Source organism: Ptychodera flava, chromosome 3 (genome assembly GCF_041260155.1).
Source record: "Ptychodera flava strain L36383 chromosome 3, AS_Pfla_20210202, whole genome shotgun sequence".
NCBI classification, from domain to species: Eukaryota; Metazoa; Hemichordata; class Enteropneusta; family Ptychoderidae; genus Ptychodera; species Ptychodera flava.
Window position 1 is genome coordinate 25,985,074 of NC_091930.1, and position 26,701 is coordinate 26,011,774.

A 26,701-nucleotide genomic window follows, 5' to 3' on the forward strand; every position below is an offset into this window, starting at 1 on the left:
ATTCTATGAATTCGTTCTGTAGTGAATCAATGAGTGAAAAACGTCCCTTTGCCAGCGATGTTCTCTACGGACATACGTGTCTTGGAGATCTATGTCACGAAATCAGCCCCGCTCGAATAGAACAGAGAAATTGCGCTAAATTGTACACCCTGGCACCTCTTATCCCTACCCGAACTCACATGAAGATATTGCTTTTATAGCTTATAGCTTAGGTGTAAATCTGAATCAATCTAACCTATCGTCCTCGGTATTTCTTAACCAAACACATTTTTGACAGTTTTGCCCCGATGGCTTTCCTGATAACCTGCACTGCTTGCGTTACTCAGAACAAGATCCCCTAGGTGGGGCAATCTGAATAAAGTCAGATGTAGAGTACGGCGACGTCTACTTACGCGTACGATGTATTCTTTTGCTGTCGCCTCACATTAGAATTATGACTCATTTGTAGTGAGAGGCAACAGCATGAGAATACCGCGTAAGTATCAACGTCGCCGTACTCTACACCTGATTTTAATCAGATTGCAGGGTGAGGCTGTTGATGGCAGTCGTCCATATGGTGTCGCATACCAGTCCAGTTATTATAAAAGCACCGGAGTCTGAAACGCACGATTCCCTTTTAAACTTCACGGCATTCTGAGCTGCTCTAACAGATGCATGCACGATACTGGTGAGTTCGTTGGCGCAGTAAGCTTTAGCGACTAGCGACTCCTCGACGGGATCATATCTATGTTGCTTGGAAACGTTCCTTCGTTTGGGCGTCCAAAACAAATATCGCTTTGCTTTGCTTTGCTTGTGAAGATGTAGGTCAAGGAAGGTGCTAACAGGAAGTAAAATTTATCAAAGAAGCTGGTCGGTAGCAAGGACATAATATAGATGTACCGAATTTAATAATTTTTATATAATAGTCATGCTGGCCTGGATTCTGACACACAAAAAATGTATTTCAACGGTAACTCTTCTTCAATTATTTCACCACTGGCTGCGTTTTTGATTTCAATGTACTTCCGTGCTTAACCTCAATCAGCTGCATTAGCAGTCACAAGACAAAGTAGACAAAGCGTAGGATTCGGTTGCTTGCGGGGTTTACATGAAGAGTGAAGACACACATGTGCTGCATGGAGAGGGCAATAGAAAGTTCTTTATACATGAAGTGGGGAGGGGACGCTCTGCAGCTTTTATGTTCCCTTAGACAGAGTGAGGGGGAGTAGAGGACAGATGGCTGAGGTTTCCCGATGAAGTGCTCCTGCCTTTTAATCAGACAGAAATAAATGACCTGACGTCACGTTATCCATTTGCATTCAACCTGAATGGCGTCATACGCTTTAATCAATAAACACTGCTATACTGGCAGTACACAGGAAAGGGGAAACGTGCGCATAGTCGAAGAAGCCGGACGTACTTGGTTTAGCTCCTGATTCGTTTGATTTTAATATGTCTCAAAACAAAGGTAGGCAAGTCTAATATTTAAATCGTCCATGGCTGCGAATGTGCTAGGAATGCTTTTCTCTTATTCCTTGTTTCTTCATTTTCCGGAGCGAAATATATTTCGTTCAATGCACCCTGGAACTGGTAAAACTGTGCTCTACACTTCCTTATTGTATCTAACAATACGATGATTAAACGCGGGAACTGCATCACGCAATCGCTGCCTGATCATATAACGTAGCAGTTAGAATCCAGTTTTCTGTGTTTTTGTCACCAACAGAGCCTTTGTTAGAAGATGTCCGCCCATGAAACAGCCACCGCCACCTTACGGTCCTCTGACATCCGATACCAAGGTAAACAATGAGCTTGAGGTCGCAGTCAGTTAGTTTTCCTCATTTAATGATTTGAGAAGCTCGATGTATCTCATATGAAATCCGATGAAATGTCGATAATTAGGCTAGAACCATGAAGCCATACCTTTTGTGGCCTCGACAAGGAACCTTAATGACAATCAAATTAAAGTTCACAGTAACACGAAAATTGCATGTACTGTACACTTTGCTTGTAAAAGCTGAAAAGACTGTCTTTTCTTTTCGTAATGCCTTCAGGCAGGGTCATGATTTGTTGCTCTCAAATCCATTACGACTTCAATGTGAGGCCATCAATGATTTTCCAGTACCTTTGCAAATTTCTCTCCCTTTCGCTCTGTCACGGTGAGACTCTACAGTGGTTATTCGATTGTTTGTTTGCGACAGTGGTAGTTTCAAGACCAACGCTACAGTGTCTGTGTACATGTCAAAGAGATAATTAATGGAATTAAGGAAAAATTGTACATATTACCACTTCCCTTTAAGGTAAAATAAGTTTTAAAGGCTTGTGAGTTTCACGGGGATGAAACTGGATAGCACCGACTTTCCTACATACAAATAATGAAGTAATAATGAAGGAATTTCTGTATTTCACTGTGGAAGCTCTGCAATGTTGACAACCTATAAAGGGAGAGACGGGGTTTTGTAGATAGAGCTAGGCGATGTAGTAATGAAGAGTCACTGTGATTATTTCCGAGTCCTTGATACAGCAAGCCATTGTCACCTAAAGCCATGCAGTCATCCCGGAAAGCACGTGGCTCGCTGTGGTAAAGTAAATATTTATTGTTGGATAATGACAAAACTGCTCGGTTTATGGCAAAATATTCAGGCCCCCGAAGGATCTCTTTCTTATGTCATTTCCCTAAAATATCATATTGTTCCATTATTCGATTCTTCTTCCTTTGGGGGCAGGTAATTTTTTCTGTCTTCGTTTGATAGTCCGGTTTACTGGTCTTTTAATCACATTTTATGGTTATGTATCATGACTAGCCGTTTGTTTCATAAACAGCTAATGCAAAACGTAACAATGGAAATCGTGCAATGGCTAGTAAGGGTAGAATGCTCCTCGGAGATAAATATTCGGACTTTTACATTATTCACCTGGCCTACCAGTGGGTGCTCGTTTTGAAGCTTACAGGTTTAGTATACTTTTCACTGGCTTAGTTGTGTGAGAATTGGGAATTTTGTTTCACCCGTAGAGATAAAAAAGGAAATTTTAAACTACCTTACGCGAACTACCTTAGTACGGCTTTCTTGTTTCCTTTCAGTGAGGAGGTACCAGAAATTTCCCAGTTTCGATTAATCATTTTATTTGGTGTGAGGGTGGTATTGATTTATTCCCTGATTTTTACCGGTATGCAACTTTTTTTTCAGAAGTAGAGAAGCAAACTGATACGACGTTCTCGGTGAGCTGAATACGACGAGACAATTTCCAATGCGAAACTACATAGACAAAAAGTCACTTACATGTATATTGGTCTTTCTGTTGAAAATTTTGCATAATGATCGAATTTGGCTTCATGAATAGGCGAATTCATCAAAGCTTTTTGAAAGCAATGCGCAAGCAGGCACATTTTATCTCTTTAAATGGCAGGGAGGAAGTGTTGGCGGAATTGTTTATCTCTATGTTCAGAGGAGGACATGGATAAAACCCAGGTTAGACTGGTACTAAAATTTATCACCGGTAATAGAGACGTGTCGACATGGAGTACAGGCTAACATGGCAGGCAAGGCTATTTGGAATTGAGTTTCTGACAAATGACAGCTCGAGTTAATCACGATATTATAATCATATAAATTATAATGATAACGTCCCATTAAAAAATGAGACGGATGAACATTGAAAACCTTCAGATAACCCCTTCCGTTCTGTTTAATCGATTACCATGGCAAATATTCGTAGTGCTTGTGTGCATGCATTAGTCGCCAGCAATGAAACCATCAGCATAGTTTACATAACCTGTCTCTAGTGACAGTTCATAGCATACATCACAGGGGCATGAAGCCAACAAGCCGTTTGCGAATACAGCGAATAGTGACCATATAACCCTATTGGAAGTAATTTGGGATAATAGGATATTGTAGTAATATTGGTATAGATTTAAGCTCATCTACTCGTCTGTTTTTTGCAATTCACATGTTTTTAAGGGTAATTTGTAATATTGCAACTTTCAGCTATAGGGTACCTGACACTTTTGATAAATTTGCACAATAAATAGATTTCTACCATTTCAGAATGACAGATCCTATTATTTTCTTTGAAATTGTCATTATTGTTTTGTCCATTCCCTAAGTTTTGATAATTTGAGAATATAGCAACATTTCTGAACGTCACTTGACAGGGACTTTACATATAGGGGTCACCATGGATATGCACTTTAATATACACGGTCACAATTGATATAGCCTACAATATACAGGGTCTCAATGGACAAGGCCTTTAATATACAGGGTCACAATGGATAAGACCTTCAATATACAGGGTCATATTTCAATAATAATACTTAAATATACATATACATGGTCACATCGGATTGACCTCCATTACAATGGATAATTCTGTTTGCACACAGCATTCACCCATACAAAGAAAACATAAAATTTACATGTTATACTGTAATTCACATCGTAAGATATTTATTTATCTTGTTAAAATACAAATATATGTATGAAACTACAGAAAGAAATGAAAGTTACACTCTAGTGAAACTGTTGAATGGTCATAACAAGGGTTTTATCTCTGTGAAATACATTGTGACTGGCAATACAGCCGTTCAATGTAAATTTGAATGATAACTTCCTACTTAAAGACATAATTTTATGTACACATTAATAATTTTGATCAAAGTTTATTCGCAAACAAGCCATACAAAAAGAGTTACTCAAAACGCCTAAGCAAGTTCAAGGCCTGAATTTTGATGACACATGAAGTAATGGAAGTCTGTAATTACAATAAAATTCTGCACTTCCTTTTTATCTACATTTCATTAACTTGTGAAGACTTCCATATCTAACTCAGCAGGTGTATCTAACACTTCCTACAAGTAAAAGCATAGCTCCTTTAAGAGTGTTATGAGTGTTGAACAATGAGGTTTCACTTTTAATTTGGTTTTGACCAAAGAGAGACTTTCAAATTTATGTCAATTTTACAAATTCATAAAATTAATATTTTTAAAGGTCTGGTGAAATCAACAAGTACTGCTGAGCTATTTAGCTACATGTGACAATATAAAAGTATGCGTAAGTGCTATTTTTTGTATTTTTATATGCGGGGTCGATTCGGGGTCAATTCGCTAAACTTAGGCTACACCCTTTGTTTGGTCATGGTTGGTACATCAAATTGCGGTCCCCACCCTAATCTCTGCCCTGTATCTGTTAACACAACAGTGTGTGATTAGTGCAACCGTGGAGGTACGTACCTCCACGGGGCAACGTACGCCAGCTGTCCGTTTCTCACAAGCAGAATCTCCCGCAAGCGCGATGTATGATGCACGGTTACGTGTGGTTCGATACATAGTGGCCGCCGCGTGGTATGCATAGAAAAAATAGGAAAATCTTCCTATTTTTCTATGCGATAGCCGCTATGTATTGAACCACATGTAACTGTGGTCTGATGAACAATTGCTAGACCAAAAGAATACTACAAGTGCCGTCTGCTTTGTTAAACGAAATCCACGGTCAAGGAAGGTTGGCTTTGCTCGTTTAAATAAATCGTATCAGTAATGACTCTGTACCGGCAATGTATATGAAGCACACATGCATAAGAATAGCATGGCCAATCAGTATCGACTTGATAGAACAAGTTACGCAAATTCATGACTAGAAACGAGATAAAACAACCAGACGTACTTTTCTTTTCTTTGATTGCTTTTTCGAACCCCCCCCCAAAAAAAAATCGTTTAATACTGGTAATTATCCCTTGTAAAAACCGAATCAACAACAGTATGAACTTCACGAAGCCTATGACTGCGTTAGAAATTTAAGCGAATCAGAGAAGCCGATACATGGCGAACAAATCACAGAATACAATACATAGATTGCTCATTTCATGATTGGTTATATTGAGGACAAGAAGGAGATCTTGATTGCGATTGAGTCACAAATTAAGCAATAAACCCGTAAGTAACAGGGAGAAAAAAGTATGTCATCTATTTGCACCGTTCATCGCGTTTTAACATTTTCATTTCAATTTAAGAAATATTATAGCCTTATCATCTATCAAAGAGGGTAAAAGAAACGATCTGTGCATATTTCATCTGGTGATCACCGTTTTAGGCGGCGATTTTCCGCCGCCTGACTGCTACATACCCGCTTCAATCAATCTGCAAAACTCGTAGCTTTGGCTTGGCGAAACGGAATTTTACGTCGGCATATATATTCGCTAGCGTGGAGAATCCTTTTTATAGAGCGTTTAGCATGAACAGAGTATTATACTAATTATGCAAGCGGAAACCGTAGAAGTTAAGCTTACTCCCCGTGTGGAGCTACGAAGGTGTGAAATACTTACTTCCCGTTATCAGTGTTTTAAGATTCGACGTTGGGCAAACTTCGGAAAGCCAAAAAAGTCGACTGGAGAGGGTTTGTGGACACGCCCACATTGCATTTTCCCTTTGCCATATTTAATAACCGCGCGCTAAACGACGAGAGAAAACATTTAACTGTTCTATAGACTATCAACGGTATTTCTGTGATTTTACAACATCAGCATTTCACCAGACCTTTAAAAGAGAAATATTATTTTTGTTTTAGAATGGTGCAACCCATGATAATCAGGGACTTTTGTTTTTAACTGTTTTAATGTGATATCATAACACATTGTCTGTTGCGGCTTTGGATGATTATGACAATCTCCCCAAATCAATCAGGGACTCCGAGTAACTGACTAGTTTTAAGAAATCTTGTAACAACTTTCTCTATTCTATTTACACGTCTGATGCCTCTTCATAGTTTTTTTGATATTTGTACTTCTATGTTGTTTTTTTTCAAGTTAGTGCTGAAATATGACTTTTTTGTCTATTCAACCTCATGAAAAGAGGTGTGTCACCTATGGAGTTATCGAGTTTAAATAAAGATCAATAATAATAATAAGCATATTGCATATCAATGAGCTGTTGTTCCCTAGAATTCGATTGTGAATGATATCCGCCTATTTACTATTCTCTGAAAAGTTTAGCCAAAGAGTACATCAATGCTTACTTAGTGTATCAAAAGTCAGGGCCGGAAATAACTCTGGTCCGAGGTCTGGGACCAGTCAATTTTCATCAAGTACCAGTATAAGCTTACCCCTCAACAGTCAGCAGACTAGTACAAATGGACAGATGAAACTACTACAATATAACTTGAGTGATCTGCCAAGTCCATGTATATACAATATATCTGTAAATTGCAAACATTGACAATTGTGCATACCAATCAAATCTGATAGAAATAAAATCTAAATACAACATGAGCAAGCCAAATGAATTGTATGTTTTTTATGCACATTTTTGAAGACCAGTGGATTTTACCCTTGGAACAGTGAAAAGACACAGGTTGCACTGGTCCTGGAACCAGCTGGAAAAAAAGCAAATTTTCTGGCCCTGAAAGTGAGCACACCTTGAACTTTTTATCGAGTCTGCACTGTACAGTATATTGTGCATTGTTACCGAACATTTGAAATTAAGTGGAAAATTGTGATGTCAGACAATTACAATTTTTTTTCGAAAAGATTAAAATGGATTATACAACATCTCATAAAGATGTCAAGGATGAACAATTGTTAATGCGAGGATGCACATCATCCTGAAATATCTGAGAAATTGCTGGTGACACAAACATATCAGCTGGCTGAAATTGTGAAAAGTTGCACATTTTCACTCTTTCAGGTCTGACCGTCTGCTAACTGACCAGAGCGACCCCTATATAATACATGTACGGGTTTAAGCCTGAGAGGATCAAATCTCACATCATTCATAATCATTGATGTTAGTTCATTGTGTCAAGTCAGGGTTTAACATGGTCCAGGCTGTTTGATGATATTACCGGTACAATCGGTGGAATCCCTTCTCCATCATTTCAAGACATACAATGTAGCTGCAAAAATGCATGACCCTGACATTCAAATCCATTTGTAAATGTATAGATTACTGATTTGTTGATAATTCAGTGAATGTAAATAATAATATGTACACAATGCAACTATTTCACTACTCTGCCTATAGTATAATGTATTGTTGTAATGCCTCCATTTTGTAATTCACTAAATACGTTTTACTACATGCCTTGGTGTGAGTGCAAATCAATGCTTTGATTTGAATAGGAACATCAGAGAAGTCAGCGGGCCGTGTGAAAAATGTATTAACTGGTTTCCATACATTATCCAGTCTGGTGAAGCACTTTGACATTTTCTACGTTAAAGTAGTTCCTTAACGCATTAACGACATTAAATTAGTCAAATAATCATTTACATTAAAGGTAATACATTACTAGGTCCATGGGACATTTGTGATTTACGAATTTAAGTAGGACCATCATGAACAACTGATAGTTGGTGGTGATACCAGGTCACAGTAAGTGAGACTACCCACAATTCCCCTTGATTTTTTCTCTCAGATATTTTTTGCTAAAGGCCTTTTCAATTTTATCATTGTCTTAACAATTTTAACTTATAATTTAAGTTCAGGATTATTTGTTAAAACTTTGTTCCAAAATTATTAAAAATGTTTAAAATTCAAGAGTAAATTGAATGAGAAGTCGATGTTTGGAGGTGCTAAAAATTGCACACTTGTCAAGATAAAGTTATCAGCAACTAAGATGGTCTCATCATACCACATGTCAGACATGAAAATTTCCTTTGTTACAAACCCTTTTATTTGCCAACACAGATGAAACTTATTCCCTTACTTCCCTTGAAAATATTGTGTATGGCTGTCAAAAATCTATGTCAACAAAACTACAAAATTGCTATCTCCTCCACGGAGAAGGGGTTGATCTTCTCATCATTCACAGTGAGAAATCAGAAAATTATGATTATCAGAACTATGTTGCCAGAATTTTGAAATATGGACAGAGTTGTTCTGTGTACAGAAGAAATTTGCTTCAGATCAGTGAGTGATCTCCGTGTGTACTGATCACGGAGAATTGTGGGTAGCCTCACTTACCGTGTAGGTGTCCGAAAAGGGTAAGCGTACCCTGCTTGCATGCAAAAGTCATCATGATTGGTCCCAAAATTGTCTAAATATTGTATGCAATGATACAGTATATGAATCACTGTAATAAGTAATAAAATATCCATGCGCGCACTGTTATTTTGACATTCGCTGTAATGTGTTTGATGCTGGTCAATAATGGTGAAATTCTTTGAGAATGCCCTGCATGTAACTAAATGTCATCATTATACACCTATTGAATGGCCATGTGGGCGACAGCAAACGTGTGTACCCCGAGGGACTGAGAGTCGGCCGAGGCAATGTTTTTTGGGGTGACTCACAGACCCGAGGGGTTAAAGACGTATGCTGTTGTCTTCATGGCCAGTCAATATGTGTTTTATAACACACCTCATGCGCAGTCATGCATATGAACGTACCATACACAAAACTTGTCGCATGTAATAAGTTGGAGTGATTCAGTAAGAAAAAAATTCTTCCGACAGGATCGCAATACTTCTGCAAAACGTTCAATGCACATTTGATTATAGTTTTCGTCCGTTTCGAGTCCTCGTTGGAAACCAGAGCATGCAGTTCTTCTTCAGAAAGAAGGATAAACATAGGAATTTCTCGTCTATCGTTTTGATGTGCCGCATACGACATATTTGTTTACATTCCGGTCTGCGCATACGTCAATGTCATTTTTGACGTCAGCAGGCATCAGTTTTTGGAACAGAGGCATCAGTTTTTGGAACTGATGCCTGGCAGGCAACAGTTCCAACATGATGCCTGATGACGTCGTTTAAGTGGATCAGCACAAAAAAACGCATCCCACGTGACTATCAATTGGTGAATTAGAATACAGACTGCGGATGAGATGTGTTATAAATAGCGTTGAATGTGAAGAGGCATGTAGTAAAATTACTGATGCCTGAATACATGGGTTAATGTTCACTTGCAGCAGGAGACCAATCACCCAAGGCACATAAACCCATGTATTTAGGCAATAATGTATAACACTTGCATTAATGTCAGCTTACAACTGCATGTGCCTTTCATGGGGCGGTCAAAGTGTTTGACTTCTTCACATGACATAAGGGAGCTGTCATTATTTATGGCCTTGTGGAATCAGAGGGCCACTCAAAAAATGTAAAGCTGCACAAGGGGGTTGACCAAAATGTTGAGTGAGAATAGGGGGTTACACAATTTTTGGTGCAAAATCAATTGCTCTCAGGCTGCACCATTGCACACATCAATTTCTAAAAAAAACGATGCGAGAGAGGGGACACTCTCCTCTTGTGCTCTAACGCTTGAAGTGTTCAGACATTTTACTGATTAATAATACAAATTTATAACACTTCTCACTGTGCCATTGCATGCATTCATTCTTCAAAATTTCACCGCAAAAACAGGGAACCCCCCTCTGACACCTTCCCCTCTCTTGCCTGTTCTCCCCACTGTAGTGTCAGTCAGACATCCTAATGGAAACATGTCACATATCATACAATACACAAAAGTAAAACTGATTACAGTAAATATTCTAATTTAAATGAAAAAAAATGTGTGACAAAATGGAATTATTTGAATTTTACCAAATTTACCATTATTACACCAAAAATTTCAGAGATTAAATGTTAATTTGATGGAATAGTTTAACCTTCCCGTATTGTCAATTTTGTAAAACTTATAGTAGCAGCTATTGTAGCCAGAAATGCATACTGTCTTATGATTATCATTTTGCATGGTCTTAGGCAGACACCATGGCCAGATTGAATTGGATAAATTGAAGTCGGATTCGACTGATGTAGAAACAAAGTCCACTGACGTATTTTAAAATGAATAATGGCTCTTCAAACTGCTAATACCAAGTAGTGTTGAATATCTAGGAGCAGAACTGCCTAATACGAGTTTATTTTTCTTTGCATGCATCCCTTATAAATATGCGGCTATTTGAAAATCGAGAGGGGGACTTTCAAATTTTTGAGGGTATTGCGGGGATCTGAAAAAAAAGAGATTGCAATCACCATTCCTCCAGCCTCCCCACCCCTTACCCGTTTTTTTTTTTTGTTTTTTTTTTTTTTGGTTGTCGGGGGATTGTCGTTAATAACACGATTGGAACTAATTTGGGAAAATTGGATGAGAGTAATTACTAGGAAAATGTAACGAAATCGAAATTTTTACAGCTGAAATTTTACAAAATGATAGAATAGTGTAGAATTTGAAATATTGTTCTCATCGAACAAAACAACGAAAACACAACGATTTATTGCATACCTCTTTCATCGGATTCATTTTCATGGAAAAAAGTTCATTTTTGTGTAAATGTACTACAGAAATGAGACAAAATGCTCAAAATTTCTCTACTTAACGACTTTTGAGTCAGGGCACTTTTGAAATGCCCCTGACTTTTTCGTGAATTTAAGGCTTCATAAACATTAAATTGAGTCAGGGCACATTTTAAATGACCCTGACTGACTTTACTGTAAATCGATCGAAAAGCTTCATTTTGGTCGAGGAAAAGTGACAAACTGAGATTATTACTAGTGTTTCAGTAATGAAGAAACTACAGACAAACTCTCATATTTTCATTCAAATATGGATATTGTTCAAATGTTTTGAACAATATTGCATTAGATACTATCATGCACTGATTCTTACTCATAAGATTTCAACAGCATCGTAAATTTTGAATAAAATTTTAAAATGGTAAGCAAATATGGTGTAATATTAGACAAATTTCTAACATTCTTGAGAAATGTTGCCAATCCAATTATCCCAATTTAGTTCCAATCGTGTTTGTTACTCGAAATTTCAGTTCATAATTAGATACCCCGGCCGGCCGAAGGCAATGGTAGCTCCCTTACAAAGTTTTAGAATGAAGATCGATATCTATGATCCTGTTTACATATGCATCTTCACTGCACTAGTACTTAGATCATATCTGGACTTTGGACAACTACACTGTTAGGCAAATTTGAATGACAATGGAAGGTTTGGGCCCACAGTGAAGACGTTCGTTGTTTTCTAAAACTTTTCAAAATTCTATAAACCCAAAATATTTGCAATCGTGTTATATATAGCTTCAAGGGTACCTAAATCTTCCTTCTTGCCCTTTAGAAAACAACATTTATGGAAAAACGACTCCAAAAATTCGGTTTGCAGCTGGTACTCGGGTAGCTAATTATCCTAAATGGGGTGAAAAAAGAAAAATATTCTCACGAAAAGAATTTGATTTGTTCAAGAGCTTAAATAGTTTGTGGTTTCATAGCGCCGACTGTAAATAATTTTACCCGGCATATTTTGTGGTCTTATAATTTAGAATTCCAGGGACAGGGAGGGAAACATCGTACATCATTTACAGTGACTCAATGTTAAACACTTTTGGAATGCAAAGTCACAAACTACGCCTTTCAGTGACCGTGCTGTAACTTTTTTCAAATACTGTTCTCGATCTCAGATTTCACATAGTACACATGATATTAATATACGTACTTTGAATTTACTGTTTTCTTTGTGTCTTAGTTTGTTTTTTGACCTGGCCATTATCTTTGGTTCCAACACATTGTATGAGGTCAAAGGTCGACTATGTGGGTCATGAACTTCCCAAGCATTATGACCCTAGGGAACCAATGGAATCAGAGTAAAGGACAATTCTTTTGCATGTTCAGTGGTGAATGATCCAATCAGAGTTAGGCACTAACACTAGCAACAAATTGCATTGGAGTTTTGCATTTTATTCTTGTTCAAAGGTTGAGTAGAAGACTTGTCACAGAGTATGATCCTGATTTCAGGTGTCATGTCAAAAATTAAGGTTCTTAAATTGTATTGAATTTTGTTTTTCTCACTTGAACATATTTAGCTGTCGTGACTGAAGCAAACACGATAAAGAGCTAAAAATCATGCATTTGAAATTGTTAATCCCTGAACGAGCCTGCAATTCAGTGAGGCATATGGTGTTTTCATGTTAATCATGTGTTTGTATGTCGAACAGAGATGATAAACTGTGGGCGATGATCATTATAGTTATGACTGGCCTAGTATAAAGGTTATTAAAATTGACAAATACAGAGTGTGATCTACAATAAAGGACTATAAATCCATAATAAGAGAGTCAGGTCTCGACCCAACTGCTATGTCTCTCTGCTTCATTTTAAACTCTTTAAGAAGGGTCTACAGGGCATGTCTGCCATTATGCCATCCTGTATTATCGTGAAATGCATACTTAAATGGATTTTATTTTCTTCGGAGCAATTTAAAATGTTATTTTCCCCTCCTTAGTTTTTTTTTATGACACCGTGGACATCTCCTGAGTAGTCGTGTCTTTTATCAGTGTTGAGTGATTTTTGGCCACGTTTGTCAAATGAATCAACAGATGCGAAAGACTGCATCTTAAAAATCAATTTATTCAGTATTCCTATTGATCGTTTTTTTTTTCAAATAATGTCTTCTGTACTGTCTATTTTCACTTTACTTTATGTTTGCATCTGCTGCGAGCCTAGACACAAAATCAAGCTCTCAACCTTTTTTAAATCATACTTCAACTTTTCTTGCAATTTTCTGGTGCCCTTGCAACAGCTTCACAAAGATAGTAATAAATGTCTCCTTCTTAGTCAGCCTGTTTTGCCGTAATTCCCATTTGTCAAGAGGGAGCAGATACAGACTCAGACAAATTGAAATCTAACCCAAGAGTGTTTCAAAGGTAGTATTCCATTTTAATATTTTTGACGTCATCTGAATTTTAACGCTCAAGGAAAGCGTTTTTCACAAAACTTATCTATTCTATCAATCTTTCATGTTGTATACTTTGTAAAAATTAGCAGGAAGACCAAAAGACATCAGGGACAAAATACATATAAGTGCCAGAGCCAGCAACTCCATAAATATGCCTCTTATCCGCTGTAATCTGAAACTTGCTTTATGACAGTTCAGGATGGCAAATGGGATCTATATGAGTGAAATATTGGCGAGTAAAATTACAGTTCAGGAAGGCAAATGGGATCCATATGAGTGAAATATTGGCGAGTACAATTACAGTTCAGGAAGTCAAATGGGATCCATATGAGTGGAATATTGCCGAGTACAATTACCATGATGTTGAAGTAACTCGACTAAACCTTTAAATAATGGCAACCAGAGATATATACATCGTACAGATTAAATTCTCAAGCCCTATTGAGCTGCACTAAATATATATTTTATGATTTGCTAGGCCGACAGAACTTTTTTTCTCCTTTCACACAGAAAATATTTCAATCACTGAATCAATCACTCTGTTAGGCCGCTGGTTAATCTTGATCCAGAGTATTATTTGGTTGAATTACGCTCTGAAATCGTATCTGGTGGGAGCGATATATCCTAGGAAGATCTCAGGCAAACTTATGGATGGTTTCCAGGGAAGATTAGTAAGGTCTCACAAGAAAGACACATCCTAAGCAAGATTGTCACATTATGTGTTGGAACATGTTACATCCTCAAACCTCTCACAAAATCCCTTTTCTTGAATTCATACATCTTTAGTCGAAAATATCTGGTGGGAAAGCTTGATCTGTTATCTAAACTCCAATCATCATTCTCTGAGTATAAACAAAGTGAGAATCCCTTGACTACCAAGGCCATGTATTCCTATATACCAGGCCCCTTATGTAAATATTGATAAAATCTTGGGTGTGGTCAGTGCATGAACACTGCTTAGAGTAAAAATTAAGTAAGTACCAATAAACCATATATTTTCTGAATCAGCATGAAATTCCCACTTTTTTATACTTAAGTTTTGTATTTCCAGGTCACGTGACTGATCACATGACACATCATGTGACCAGAGTTGGCAAAATATGAATATTTGAAGCATCAGGACGTGTTTTGAATCCATAAAATGACGCAAATTTGAATACAGTCCAATTTTCATGGCATTGTCTTTACATATATGTAATAATAACTACCCTTTACTTTATTTTTAGATGTACCAATTTAAGATTTTTCTCACAAAAGGCAGAGTAAATGGACCACAAAAATCAGCATCTGACATGATTCTGTACTTGAACATCAACACATTTTATATTGTAAACACCTGCTTTAAGATTCCCTTGCAGAAACATGCATCTAAAATGGTTATGCTTTATCAAAAATAATTCACAATATTTAAAAATACATTTTAGGGAACAACATATCACATGACCAAACACATGACCAGTCATGTGACCAGTCATATTGATAATATGGCTGCTATAAAATTTCACTGGCCTATAGTAAAAAATTGGATTTCCTCTAGTTTCATTCAAGAATATTGTTAATAGAACATATTTACATATAAATCATTTGTTTTCAATAAATAAACATTTCATTTCATTAAAAAAAAACCATAAACATCTTCGCGATCGTCCGTACTTCTGAAAACTGTAAACAATCAGCACAGCGCTTCTGTGATCAGCCTGACCTTTCAGGGTCGAGGTCATGGGTCACGACATTTGCTTCCGGATTTTGGCCATACTCGGACGTACGGGGGCGCAATCACATCGAGGCCAGATCGGAATACATCAATCTTAGTCGCGCTGTGTGCCGATGCTGAAATCACGGGATTTTTAGCGACAAAAACGAAGCAAATACGCGTATTTTACTGTGCCAGATATATAATTCAATATGGCGCCGGATATATCCGGCGCCATAGGTAGTCAAGGGGTTAATTCTTAAATCAGGAATTTGATTCTAAAATGAGAGAAAGGTAATTTCCATATCGTAGAACTAATAGAATATACTTGAATTTTTATCATATTTGTAAGGGCCATCAATTATAATGTTGTGATGTGAAAATTAGTAATCAAAGTTGTAAAAAAGATTATTTCCGAATTGTTGATAAAATAAACAAACAATTGAACATCATAATTCTGTCGTTGGTGTGATGGTATAAGTCCAAAACAAGGTAACTTTTCCTGTGTGAATTTTGATATTTTGTAAACGATGACAGCTGTGGGTCAAGAAAATGATTTTTTGTCCTTCTATCGATAGTAATTACGCAATCAAGAGTTATTTACGTTGAGTATGAACATATTAAGGTACATGAGTCTCGTATTTTTTGTTCTTAATCTTTGATATTCGAATATCGAGTAAAGAAATCTTGATTATCATTTAAATTACATCTCTGTTGTGCAAAGAAAGGACCAAGGCTGTCTTGTACAACTTGCCTGCGGCTGAAAAATGTTATCATAAATGAACATTTCTTATTCCATTTTAATTTTTAATGCTATATAGTCATTGAATTATTAAATTCGCTTTCCCGATATCCGTTGAGCAGAAACATTTCTAAAGTCAGGAGGTATAGTCCTATGTTAATCTTATTTGAAATTATTAAATGGCAGCATTTAAGAGGTCAAAATAGTTCAAGCATTGAAATTTGAGCATGTCAAAGCTTTAACCCCGGTTTTCAGAACGAGAGACAGGGCAGTGGCGGTGATCTGAGGGAAGATTTAGTTTGGTTTCAGAGAGATCATAACGTAGGGTTCCCTGTCGAAACGTTACATCGCCCGGCACTCTTCCCCCTGAAGAACGATGTATAGGCAGTTTTCCGTCGACAGCGCACTTCCTAATGAAATTGCTGCCTTAATGTTTCGTCCGAGTTGGAGTGTGACATAAATTTGGATTCATTTATATGGCAATGTTCAATGTTTGTTTGGGTGTCCGGGCGAGTTGAACAAGCCGCCATGTTTGAACGCCATCACGTGACGAAATACGCATACTACTGTACGTCATCATCGTATATTACATATGTTTGATAATGTATTTAAATATACTTTGCTTGAATTGGGAAGTAAAATGTGCATTTGTGTACAAAAAATTGATTTCTGAATTTCATCTAAAACGTTGGTTCACTATCCATGGTGTCTATGATGAAACTATGAATAGTTTTTTTTTTCAAAACAAAAATAGGTAAATCTTTGTATTTGTGTACTCTTGTTTATTGATATTTATGTTTTTGATTAGACTAGAGTGGTTACTAGTCTATTGCTGTGTAAGAGACTTGATTTTGGAATTTCACCGAAATGTCGATTCACTATGCATGGCGGTCTATGATAAATCTATGGATATTTTTTAGTACAAAATTAGATAAATCTGTGCATTTATGTGTGCTTGATTATTTACATTATTGTTCTTGATTAGACTAGAGTGGTTACAATTCCATGGTTGTGTAAAAAATTTGATTTTGGAATTTCACCGAAATGTTGATTCACTTTGCACGGCGGTCAATGATGAAACTATGAATAATTTTTCCCAGTACAAAACTAGATAAATATGTGCATGTATGTGCACTTGAGTATTTATATTTATGTTTTTGATTAAACCAGAGTGGTTATAAGTCCATGGTTGTGCAAGAAATTTGATTTTTGAATTTCTCTGAAAATTTGATTTACTCTACATAGTAGTCTGTAAGAGAACTGTGCACAATTTTTCCCAATATAAAACTGACAATATCTTTGCATTTGTGTACATTTAGTAATTGATATACACTTTTCACCTTGTTGCATATGTTTTTTGTCTCTTGTCTTTGATCAGTTTTAACTGTTCAAGGTATTTAATGTAGGATACCATTGCATCTTCTTTGCTTGTGAAACTTATGGATATTGCGTACGTATTTTGTCGGTGATTTCCTATTCAGGAAATATCACAGATTTGGCCATAAAATCAGCTTCTGTCAAAAGTGACCCTTCCCCAAGATAGGTTTATAAAAAGTGACCCTCCCCCTTGAACTGTTTTCTAAAAAGTGACCAATCCCCAATTCCCGCGGCCCAACCCCCTTGTAATTTCTGAAGGCTCCCTTAATGAACGGGGATTTCTCCCTGCATAGTGTAATTATTTGTATCTCCGAGTTGAATGGTACTTCGGACCAAAAGTGAGCGCATCACAATGATGGTGAACAGACATGGCAGTAGTCGCTCTTGTTTCGGTCCTGTCACCCTTTCGTCACTCTTTGTGGAGTGACAGTGATTTATCAAAATCAAACACAGCTGAAGGCAACAGAGATTACAAGAAATCAACCGTACAAGAGTGACTTCCGAGAAAAAGATTCACAGATAGTGCAGAACCGTAATTTCATCGCACAACGACGACCACATTATCTGTTCAAATTTCATTCGTACGGCTAACCAGGCAAGACCTTACATCCCTGAATCAGCCATGAAATGTATATCTGCTGCACATCACTTCTGTTTGGACCGTATATAACGAAACAGGAATTAAGGTTTACAAATTAGCAAAGTATTAATCAGTCTACGTATCATACTGGGATATAACTTCTCCGCTGGCAAGAAAAAGGACTTGATGCAAGACAGTATAGGGCAGGTGCCGAAGTAAGCGAAGGGCAGGGATGCGGCAGATTGTCGGAGGCAAGCAGTAGTGGATTCATTAAGAGGGCGCTTCACCCAGCACAGCTTATTTTGCTTAAAAATCACTTGTTTGCAAATATTCATTGTATTATTTTAATTGTTATGTTAACTCAAGATTAAATCATTAGTTGGGTTCTGTCATTATTTAGCTTGTCAAGCATTCGTAAGTTGTGTGATAAAGAAGATTTAGTTTATGCAAATATATGCAAATCACCCGATTCCCTGGCTTCATTTTCCTCCAAATTTCAATTTTCAAATAATTTAACTTCACTCTTGCAGGGTCAAGTTTCTCAAATTTTAACATTTTTTTTAAATGCTATATAACAATACGACTATTTTGTTTGGCAAAAAAGTTCTTACACTTTGCTTAATAGGTTTTGCCAATCATGATTTGAATCCCTCTTTTGAGTTCCAGTCTTTTAACCCTTGCCATTTTAGACTGAGGACAGATAATGCAAAATAAAATAGTCATTTAATCTACATACTCTTCTTTAAAATGAAATATTTCAGAAAATAGAATCATGTTTTTGACTTGAATTAATTTCTATCATCAATAACAAACTTGAGGTTTTTTACCAAAAATATACACCCACTTAATCCTTCGAGTAAACTGCTGCTACAATACTAAAATTTAGGTTCTATGCTTTTTGAAAATATATAGAATGAGGGAGTTGTTTTGTCATCTTTGATTAGAAATATTGCTTTGAAAAAATGTTTTTGCAAAATGCAGCTCCACCTTTAACATGAGGAGCAAATCAATAACAATACAAGCGACCTAGCGGCCGAAACAGCTCCGCTTTGTTTATGTAGAGAATAACTATTTTTGACACATGTTTTTGAAGAAGGTGGAAAATCTTTGATTGCTCAATGCAGAGGCCAGAAAAAGTGGCTAAAATAAGCTGCAAAAATACACATTGAAGATTTCATCATACTAATAATATATCACATCAGATCATCCCTAAGAACATGTCAACCAAAGCTATCTGATGAGTAGTTTTGTGAGAATAAAATTTTCTGACCAAAAATGGCAACAATTGCCCCGAAAATAAAAATTGCAGATTTCATCATAATTTCAAAAGATCAAATTCTGTTCATCTATAGAAACCTGTATACCAAATTTCAAAGCTGTTAGACCAGTACTTTTTGAGAAACACATTTTTGATCAAAATGGAAAAAATTGAAAATTGCAGATTTCATCATTACTTCAATAAATGTCATTTAGTTCATCTATATAAACCTGTATACCAAATTTCAAAGCAATCAGACCAGTACGTTTTGATAAACACATTTTTTTACCACAAATGGCAAAATTGTCCCAAAATTACAAAATTGCAGATTTCATCATAATTTCAATAAATATCATTAAAGTGATCTGTGGAAACCTGTGTACAAATTTGCAAAGTTATCAGATGACTAGTTTTGGAACTACACATTTTTTGACCAAAAATGGGAAAAAATTGCCCTGAAAATACAAAATTGCAGATTTAATCATAATTTCAATAAATACCTGTATACCAAATACTATCAGAGGAGTAGTTTTGTAAACACACATTTTTTGACCAAAAATGGAAAACATTGCCCCAAAAATACAAAATTACAGATTTGATCAGAAATTCAATACATATTACTTTGTTCATCTATAGAAACCTGTATACCAAAATTCAAAACTATCAGATCAGTACTTTTTGAGAAATACATTTTTTGACCAAAAATGGCAAAAATTGCCTTAAAAATGCAAATTTACATATTTCTGCACAATTTGAACAAATCTGAAATAGATCATCCCTAGGGACATATGTACCATATATTAAAGCTATCTGACTGGTAGTTTTGAAGGAGATTTTTAATTATTTTACCAAAAATGACATAAATTGACAAAAAATAAAAATACAAATATGCAAATTTCATCACGATTTGAAAAAATCTGACTGAAGTCATCCTAAGTAAACTGCATATCAAATTTCAAAGCAATCGGACAAGCAGTTTCAGAGAAGAAGATTTTGTTTTTACCAAAAACACCAAAAAATGGCCCAAAAATACAAATATGCAAATTCACCACGGTTTGAACAAACTAAAGTGAGGTCACCCAAAGTGAACTGCATATCGAATTTCAAAGCAATCGGACTTGTTGTTCAAGAGGAGAAGGCAATTGTTGCTGGACGACGGACGACAGAGGACGGACGACGACGGATGACAATGACGACGGATGATGATGGAAAATCAGCCTATTTGTTAAGTTCCGTGTCGCTGACAGAGGAGCTAAAAATTCAACATAACCGTATTACAAACAGAAATGTGTGATTCATAATCCTCAATGACGTATTTGAGAAAAACAGCCGATTTGTCAAGCCTACAATCTTTGATAAGTATTGCCGACTGTCAACGTAGAAAACTTGTTGCCCTGACTAAATCCCTCCTTAACAGCCTATATTTTAAGTACATCAAGGCATATACCATGACTTACTGCATCAACAGGTCATGATAGACCGCAATTTTTTACTTGCACTCTATCTTGGTAAACAGGGCGGAGTTCCAATTGTTTTAGGATGCGAAAAAGTGATTAAGTCAAATAACATTTGGCATTGTAATATGTCGTGTACAACACTAAAGAAATCACTTTCTCATCCTGTTCAGAATGTTTGAAAATAAGTCTCGGCATATCAGAGCAACAAATGTGACCGATGCCAAAGTTATAGATTCCGTGACCGACGCTGTCAACACAATATTTACCGATCTTTCTCTTCGTCTTTGTGGATTGATTGAAGTGTTTTTTTATTCTCAGTGCCCTCTGCAATGGTAATACTCTGCCTCACAGAATAATCGTACCTCTCATGACTTGACCGACACAAATACCTAACTGTCTGTAGGAGGTTCCCTTCCTAAATTTAAACCCTTTTTTCTTGTCCGTAAGCTGTACCCAAATTCGGTCAAGCCATTGGTGGGCCTGAACCCACATCGTGTAAAATATTGCACACACACGCCAAAATAGTCATTCTCAGAATATGCCAAATGGTCGTTTCTTGGACAATCACGTCGTCCAAAAAGAGAGTACTTGTGCATAACATATATGAAAGGTTTTTTTTGGTTTGTTTTTTTTTTGTTTGTTTTGTTTTGTTTTTTGGTTTTTTTTTTTTAACATGAATGTACATCGACTACAAGTTTGGTAAAGTATAAATGTGTGGTGATGAAGATGTAGCCATGAATATAGAGACGTTGGTGCTGTAAATTTGCTTGGAACGTTTGACTTTTTCCTCAATTTTACGATTGTTTTCTTCCCTTATGGATCCATTGACAACTACTTCTATTACTTGGACGTACAATCAACAGGAATACAGATCAGCAATGCATAAACACTGACTTGGTGCTCCGGTTTCCACAATCATTTGGGTTGCACGTCCATAGGATTGACTCTTTGATCGGAAAGCCACATTTTCGGGAACGTGTCTCTGAGTGTAACCCCGACAACTTCCCTTTTCAAAATGAACGTAGCCATCACAGTATATTTATTTATAGCGGGCTTCCAGGCCACCTTTGAGGAAATGTACATAGATAAGCCAGCCAGAAGTCAAAGTGGAGTTGAACCATCAGTTTTTGACGGCTTCTAATGTGGAACTGTTCGAAACCCTTTTCCGACTTACAGTTTTTACCGACATTTCAAAGGCCGATGATCAGGCTATCGATGTCGAAAGTTGGCCTTGTCATATTGTCAATCGAATTACTAGCCCAGTAAACTGAGCTCTCCATCATGAGAATCATCATGGTAGGAAAACACATCATTGCCAACTGGTCGCTACTCACCTGAGGGCGAACTACATTCAATTTCCCTGTTTGTCTCAAATGATAACCTCTTCTCTTTGCTTCGTTTTGTCTCCCTAAAGACCGCACAGGAGTCAAACGACGTTCAGGTTCAATGTAGGTATGGCACTGAGCAGATAGGAAACCCACCGAACACTTGGATGATTCCTGCAGTACTGGCGTGTCTGTTTTGCTGTTGGCCCCTTGGTCTGGCCGCAATCTTTAGGGCATCAGAAGTAAGAACAACACCTGTTTCCAATTACTTTTGATTCGATCACTTTTATCATGAAGATCCAGAAGCAAGAATGATGGAAGACAAATTAGAATATCAACACAAAAAACATAGACTAGCCCAAGAAATAACGTTAGAAAATATGAAATGTAAAAAGTGATAATGTACATTAAACGTGCAATAGACACTATTTATACTGTACTTGTATTATAAGAGCTGTACAAGAATCTAGCCAAGCAGATATCGGAAGCAAAATTTTTAAAATGGAATGTACATAAATATGTCCTTTTCAATATCCCATTTTATCAATAGGGTCAGCACGCTATTAAGACTGGAAATCTACAACAAGCAGAGGCCTCATCTGCGTCAGCTCGGAATTTAACGATAGCTTCCGTAATCTGTGGCATCGTCATCACAGTCGCTACGTTATTCTTTTACTTTGTTTTAATGGATCGCGATTTTGGTGTACCCGATTATTGAGAAAAAGTTCCACATTCAAGCTGGGATATAATCAAGTTACACATTTTCAAGATGGACGTAAACCTAATCACCCACGCCAAAGAGATGTCCATGTGCCCGAATATGACGACAAAACTAAATACATTTCTTGAATTTGAACAAGACAATGTTTATATCTTAAGGTAGAACGCGCCTCGGGGGCAGATATTTGGACTCTTACATTTCTGCAATTCTTTTCTGATCTACCACTTGTGCGGCTCGTTTTAAAGCTCTTGAAAAAAAACTTTCACCGTCAGAGTTTTCGGAAATCTAAAATGGATTTCCTCCAGAGAGTTAACATAAGAATGGCGGCCATTTTGAATTTAAAATATTGCAAAATGTTATGTAATTTTTTTCGCTTGTTATAAAATTGCCTTTTATTTTTATTTATTTTAAAAAGCATGGTTTAAGTCTTTCACTTTCGAGGCGCACACTACCTTAAGATAGAACGCACCTCAGGAGCTGCTTTTGCAACATATTCTCCTGGCCTTTTGGCCTACCATTTGTTAGTGCTCATTCTGAAGTTAAGGTGGAAATCAAGTTTCACCGGCTTAGCTTTGTGAAAATCGGGAATTTTATTATCCCAATAGAGAAATGACAGAGATGGCGGCTATTATGAATGTCAAAATTTTGGGTAATATCAAATTAATACCAAAGTTTTCAAGGTGACCCAAGATCCACATTTTTGATTTTTAAAGACAATGGTTGAACGTTTCGTTGAGGAAAACTTGAGCAAAATTTTAAGTCTTGAGGCGCACACTACCTTAAGCTGTTTGTTTTTCTGTTTTTGTTGGTTTCAACATTAGATCATTGTCTTATTTTTCACTATTATCCACCAGCTATTCCAAACTGCATGACTCGATTTCTTAGATTTTCGATAGAATTTTTTTTTAATGTGAGCTGCATTCCAATTGTTAGAAAACCATCATTGATGTCTTTTAATCAATAAATCTGTTGAAGAGTTTTCTCCAACCACTGACAAATTAATTTATAGAAATTTCGTCAATTTCATTACTTGAATAATTGAATGTTGTGAGAAACTAGTTCGAAGCACTTGTTTCACTTCCTGCCCTGAAAGAGACTCAACATATTATGTGAATGTTTGACATCCCCTTTTCAACAAACATTCAAGTTGCAATAAAGGACAGTAAGTCCTTGTATCGGACTTACGGGTTATGATCCGAGCTGTCACTGAGAGGTTGGCGGTCACATAAAAGGACATCAACGAGCATCAGTCGTTCACTAGCATTTATCAAGAATAAGGTAGTCTATTCGACTTAAAAACAGTCTGGAAACTTCTTAACTTTAAATGTCATGATACATGAACTCATCGTAAGTCAGTAAATTGTACACCGCTTGACTGAAAAGAATTTTCCTGTAATTTCCCTGACTTCCCCTTGTTGTTTTGACGTTTAGAATGTCAATAGATTACAAAAACCAAAATATATCAAATTCACGATCTTGGGCCGATTAGTAGTACCCTGCATGTACATTGTTTGATCAGCATAACCGTGGAAGATCATGCGCCTATGCGCCGAAGAAGCTTATGAACTTGTGCACGATAATAGGCAATACAGCTTAACTCCCTAATCGCTTCTTTGAGATTAGGGGATTTAGCCGAGTGGTTTTGCCTGTGGCCTCTGCCGCTAGGTGATTGGGTACCGTGCGTTCGAGTCTGATTGAAAACCTTCGTATTCGTCAGGGCTTAAACTTTTGGGACTCCTCGAAAGGACCTTAGATATGTTTATTACATGACACGTATCTCTCTGAGACCATTTGCCCTCCTTACGTTGGGCAAATGGCCACTTACCCACGGGCATATAGTCCCATGTTTGGGCTATAATATATATACTTGAAACGTTCCTCCTTTTTGGCGTCCGAATTAAATATAACTTTGCTTTGCTTTGCTTGATGCAGGTCAAATCAGGGGTAAACAAGAAGTCAAATTTATTAAATCTGGTAGGTAGCCAGGAAAGAACGAAGGAGTACCGCATTAAATAGTTTTTTTTTATATAATTTCATGCTGGTCTTGATTCTGACACAAAAAAATGATTTCAAGGGCCACACTTCTGTATAATTGTGACCCATACTTTTTCATTTATTGATTTAACACTCCCTCACAGTGTATGTATTTTTAGTTCCACTGTGCTTCTGTGTATTATCTCTTTAAGCATTATTTTGTAGCAGTCACAACACAAAGTAGACTAGGGGTATTATTCATTGCTTATGGGCTTTACCGACGTAATTAAGACTTTGTTATTATTTGTGATAATTTTTTTTCACCATTTTATTTGAAAAAAATAGGTAAGAGAGGGAGGATATTCCCTCCCTGTAGCGCATTCATAGCAACGGTCATTGACACATAAATAGCTTGTGCGTAGAAGATTGTGCAAGCAAGCATTGGCAATGAGTCATAGCCAGTGCATTGCGCAAGTCCCTACGGCGTATGGATGACCTATATATGACTCAGTCGGGGAATCCCTATCGGGTATTGCAACATTTACGAGAATAAGTATTAAAGCAGAAACTGTTTGTCCTCATTTTCTCCCACGGATTCACGGACTCTATTATGGCTGTGATGTAAGCATAGAAATTCTGTCTGTAAAAGACAAAGAATGGTACGCAGCGACCCTAATGAATACATTCTAGCTCTTCTGACTGTGATGTAAGTATATAGATATAATTTTTATTTTATTAATTATCCCTACAGAGTCGTCAGTAAAGAAATTCGTTAGACATTACCATTTTCCCCTACTGAGTCTGCTATGTCTTGCACAATACCTTACACAATAACTGTCGCTTAGCAGCCTGTGATGTCATGACAGAGGTCTGATATTCTGCAGCTTTCGTTAACAATTTGTACTGAGTTTTTCCTGAACTCGGGAGCACTAAAATAGTATAGACTTTAATTTATTTTCTCAACGGAGACCATAACATCACTGATAACATAAACATGAGCAAATATGTTATCATCGCGAGCTTCGTCACCCTTCACTAATGTACCTTTTTATGATTTCAAGTTGTATACCATCTTTTGTGTTCATTACTTTTAAACCATTTCAATGAAATTCAATATCTTTAAAACTACGCAGATCGATAAACAGACAAAATTTATTCTTCAAATAATCCACTTCATCCATGTCAATTTCACACCAATCTTTATCTTCAGCAAAATACCATTGTGCTTCTTGCAAAAAATGTCTTGGCATTATCTTCTGAGCGTATATTTTATTCGCAATACCCTCAATCATTGCAGAAACAGATTCAATGGATGGATAAAAGAAAAGTTCACTATTTAGTTCTGACTGATTCTAATTTTAGTGAAGAGTATCAGGACACCTCTCATGCTACGACGTGTTCAATTATCATTATTACATTAATATTTTCATTAATTTTATCTAATTCTTTGAATTTGATTGTACTAAAAATGTAAAAGTTCGTAGAGAAAACTTTTTCCATTGATTTGATACCCAGCAGCATCTGTCAATAGGTTGGGATCCGTGATCGTTTCATATTTCATCTGAATGTTTTTCAATTTATAATTGGGTGTAATAAAATAATTACTGACAAGTAATTCGGCGGCAGGTGCCAACATAATAATAACGCGTAATTTCCAATTCGATATGACTCCCTAACGCCGCCGAATATGCAACCCCATGGCCTGTTATGAAGGGACGAGTTAGACGAATAGCATATTTCTTATTATACATGTCAAAAACTAAATAATCATTGGTGACAGCGGCATTTGCATTGGCCATGCTACTTCTTAATTTTCTCATTTTGATTCTGTAAAGTATCATATTTGTTATCTCCTTTTTATCTTTGAACAGATCGTGATAACATTCAATAAAGTTATATTTATTCAAATTGAGAAGATCCTGCCCC

General features: G+C 36.7%; 1 long non-coding RNA gene across 1 annotated transcript; it reads left to right on the plus strand.

Annotated features, from left to right (window-relative positions):
- The first annotated feature begins 1,339 nt into the window (after positions 1-1,339).
- LOC139125895 (uncharacterized) lies at positions 1,340-23,308 on the plus strand. Its single transcript, XR_011550400.1, has 4 exons — positions 1,340-1,447; positions 1,706-1,778; positions 22,170-22,322; positions 22,631-23,308. It is a non-coding gene; the product is annotated as an uncharacterized lncRNA (long non-coding RNA).
- Positions 23,309-26,701: the final 3,393 nt, after the last annotated feature.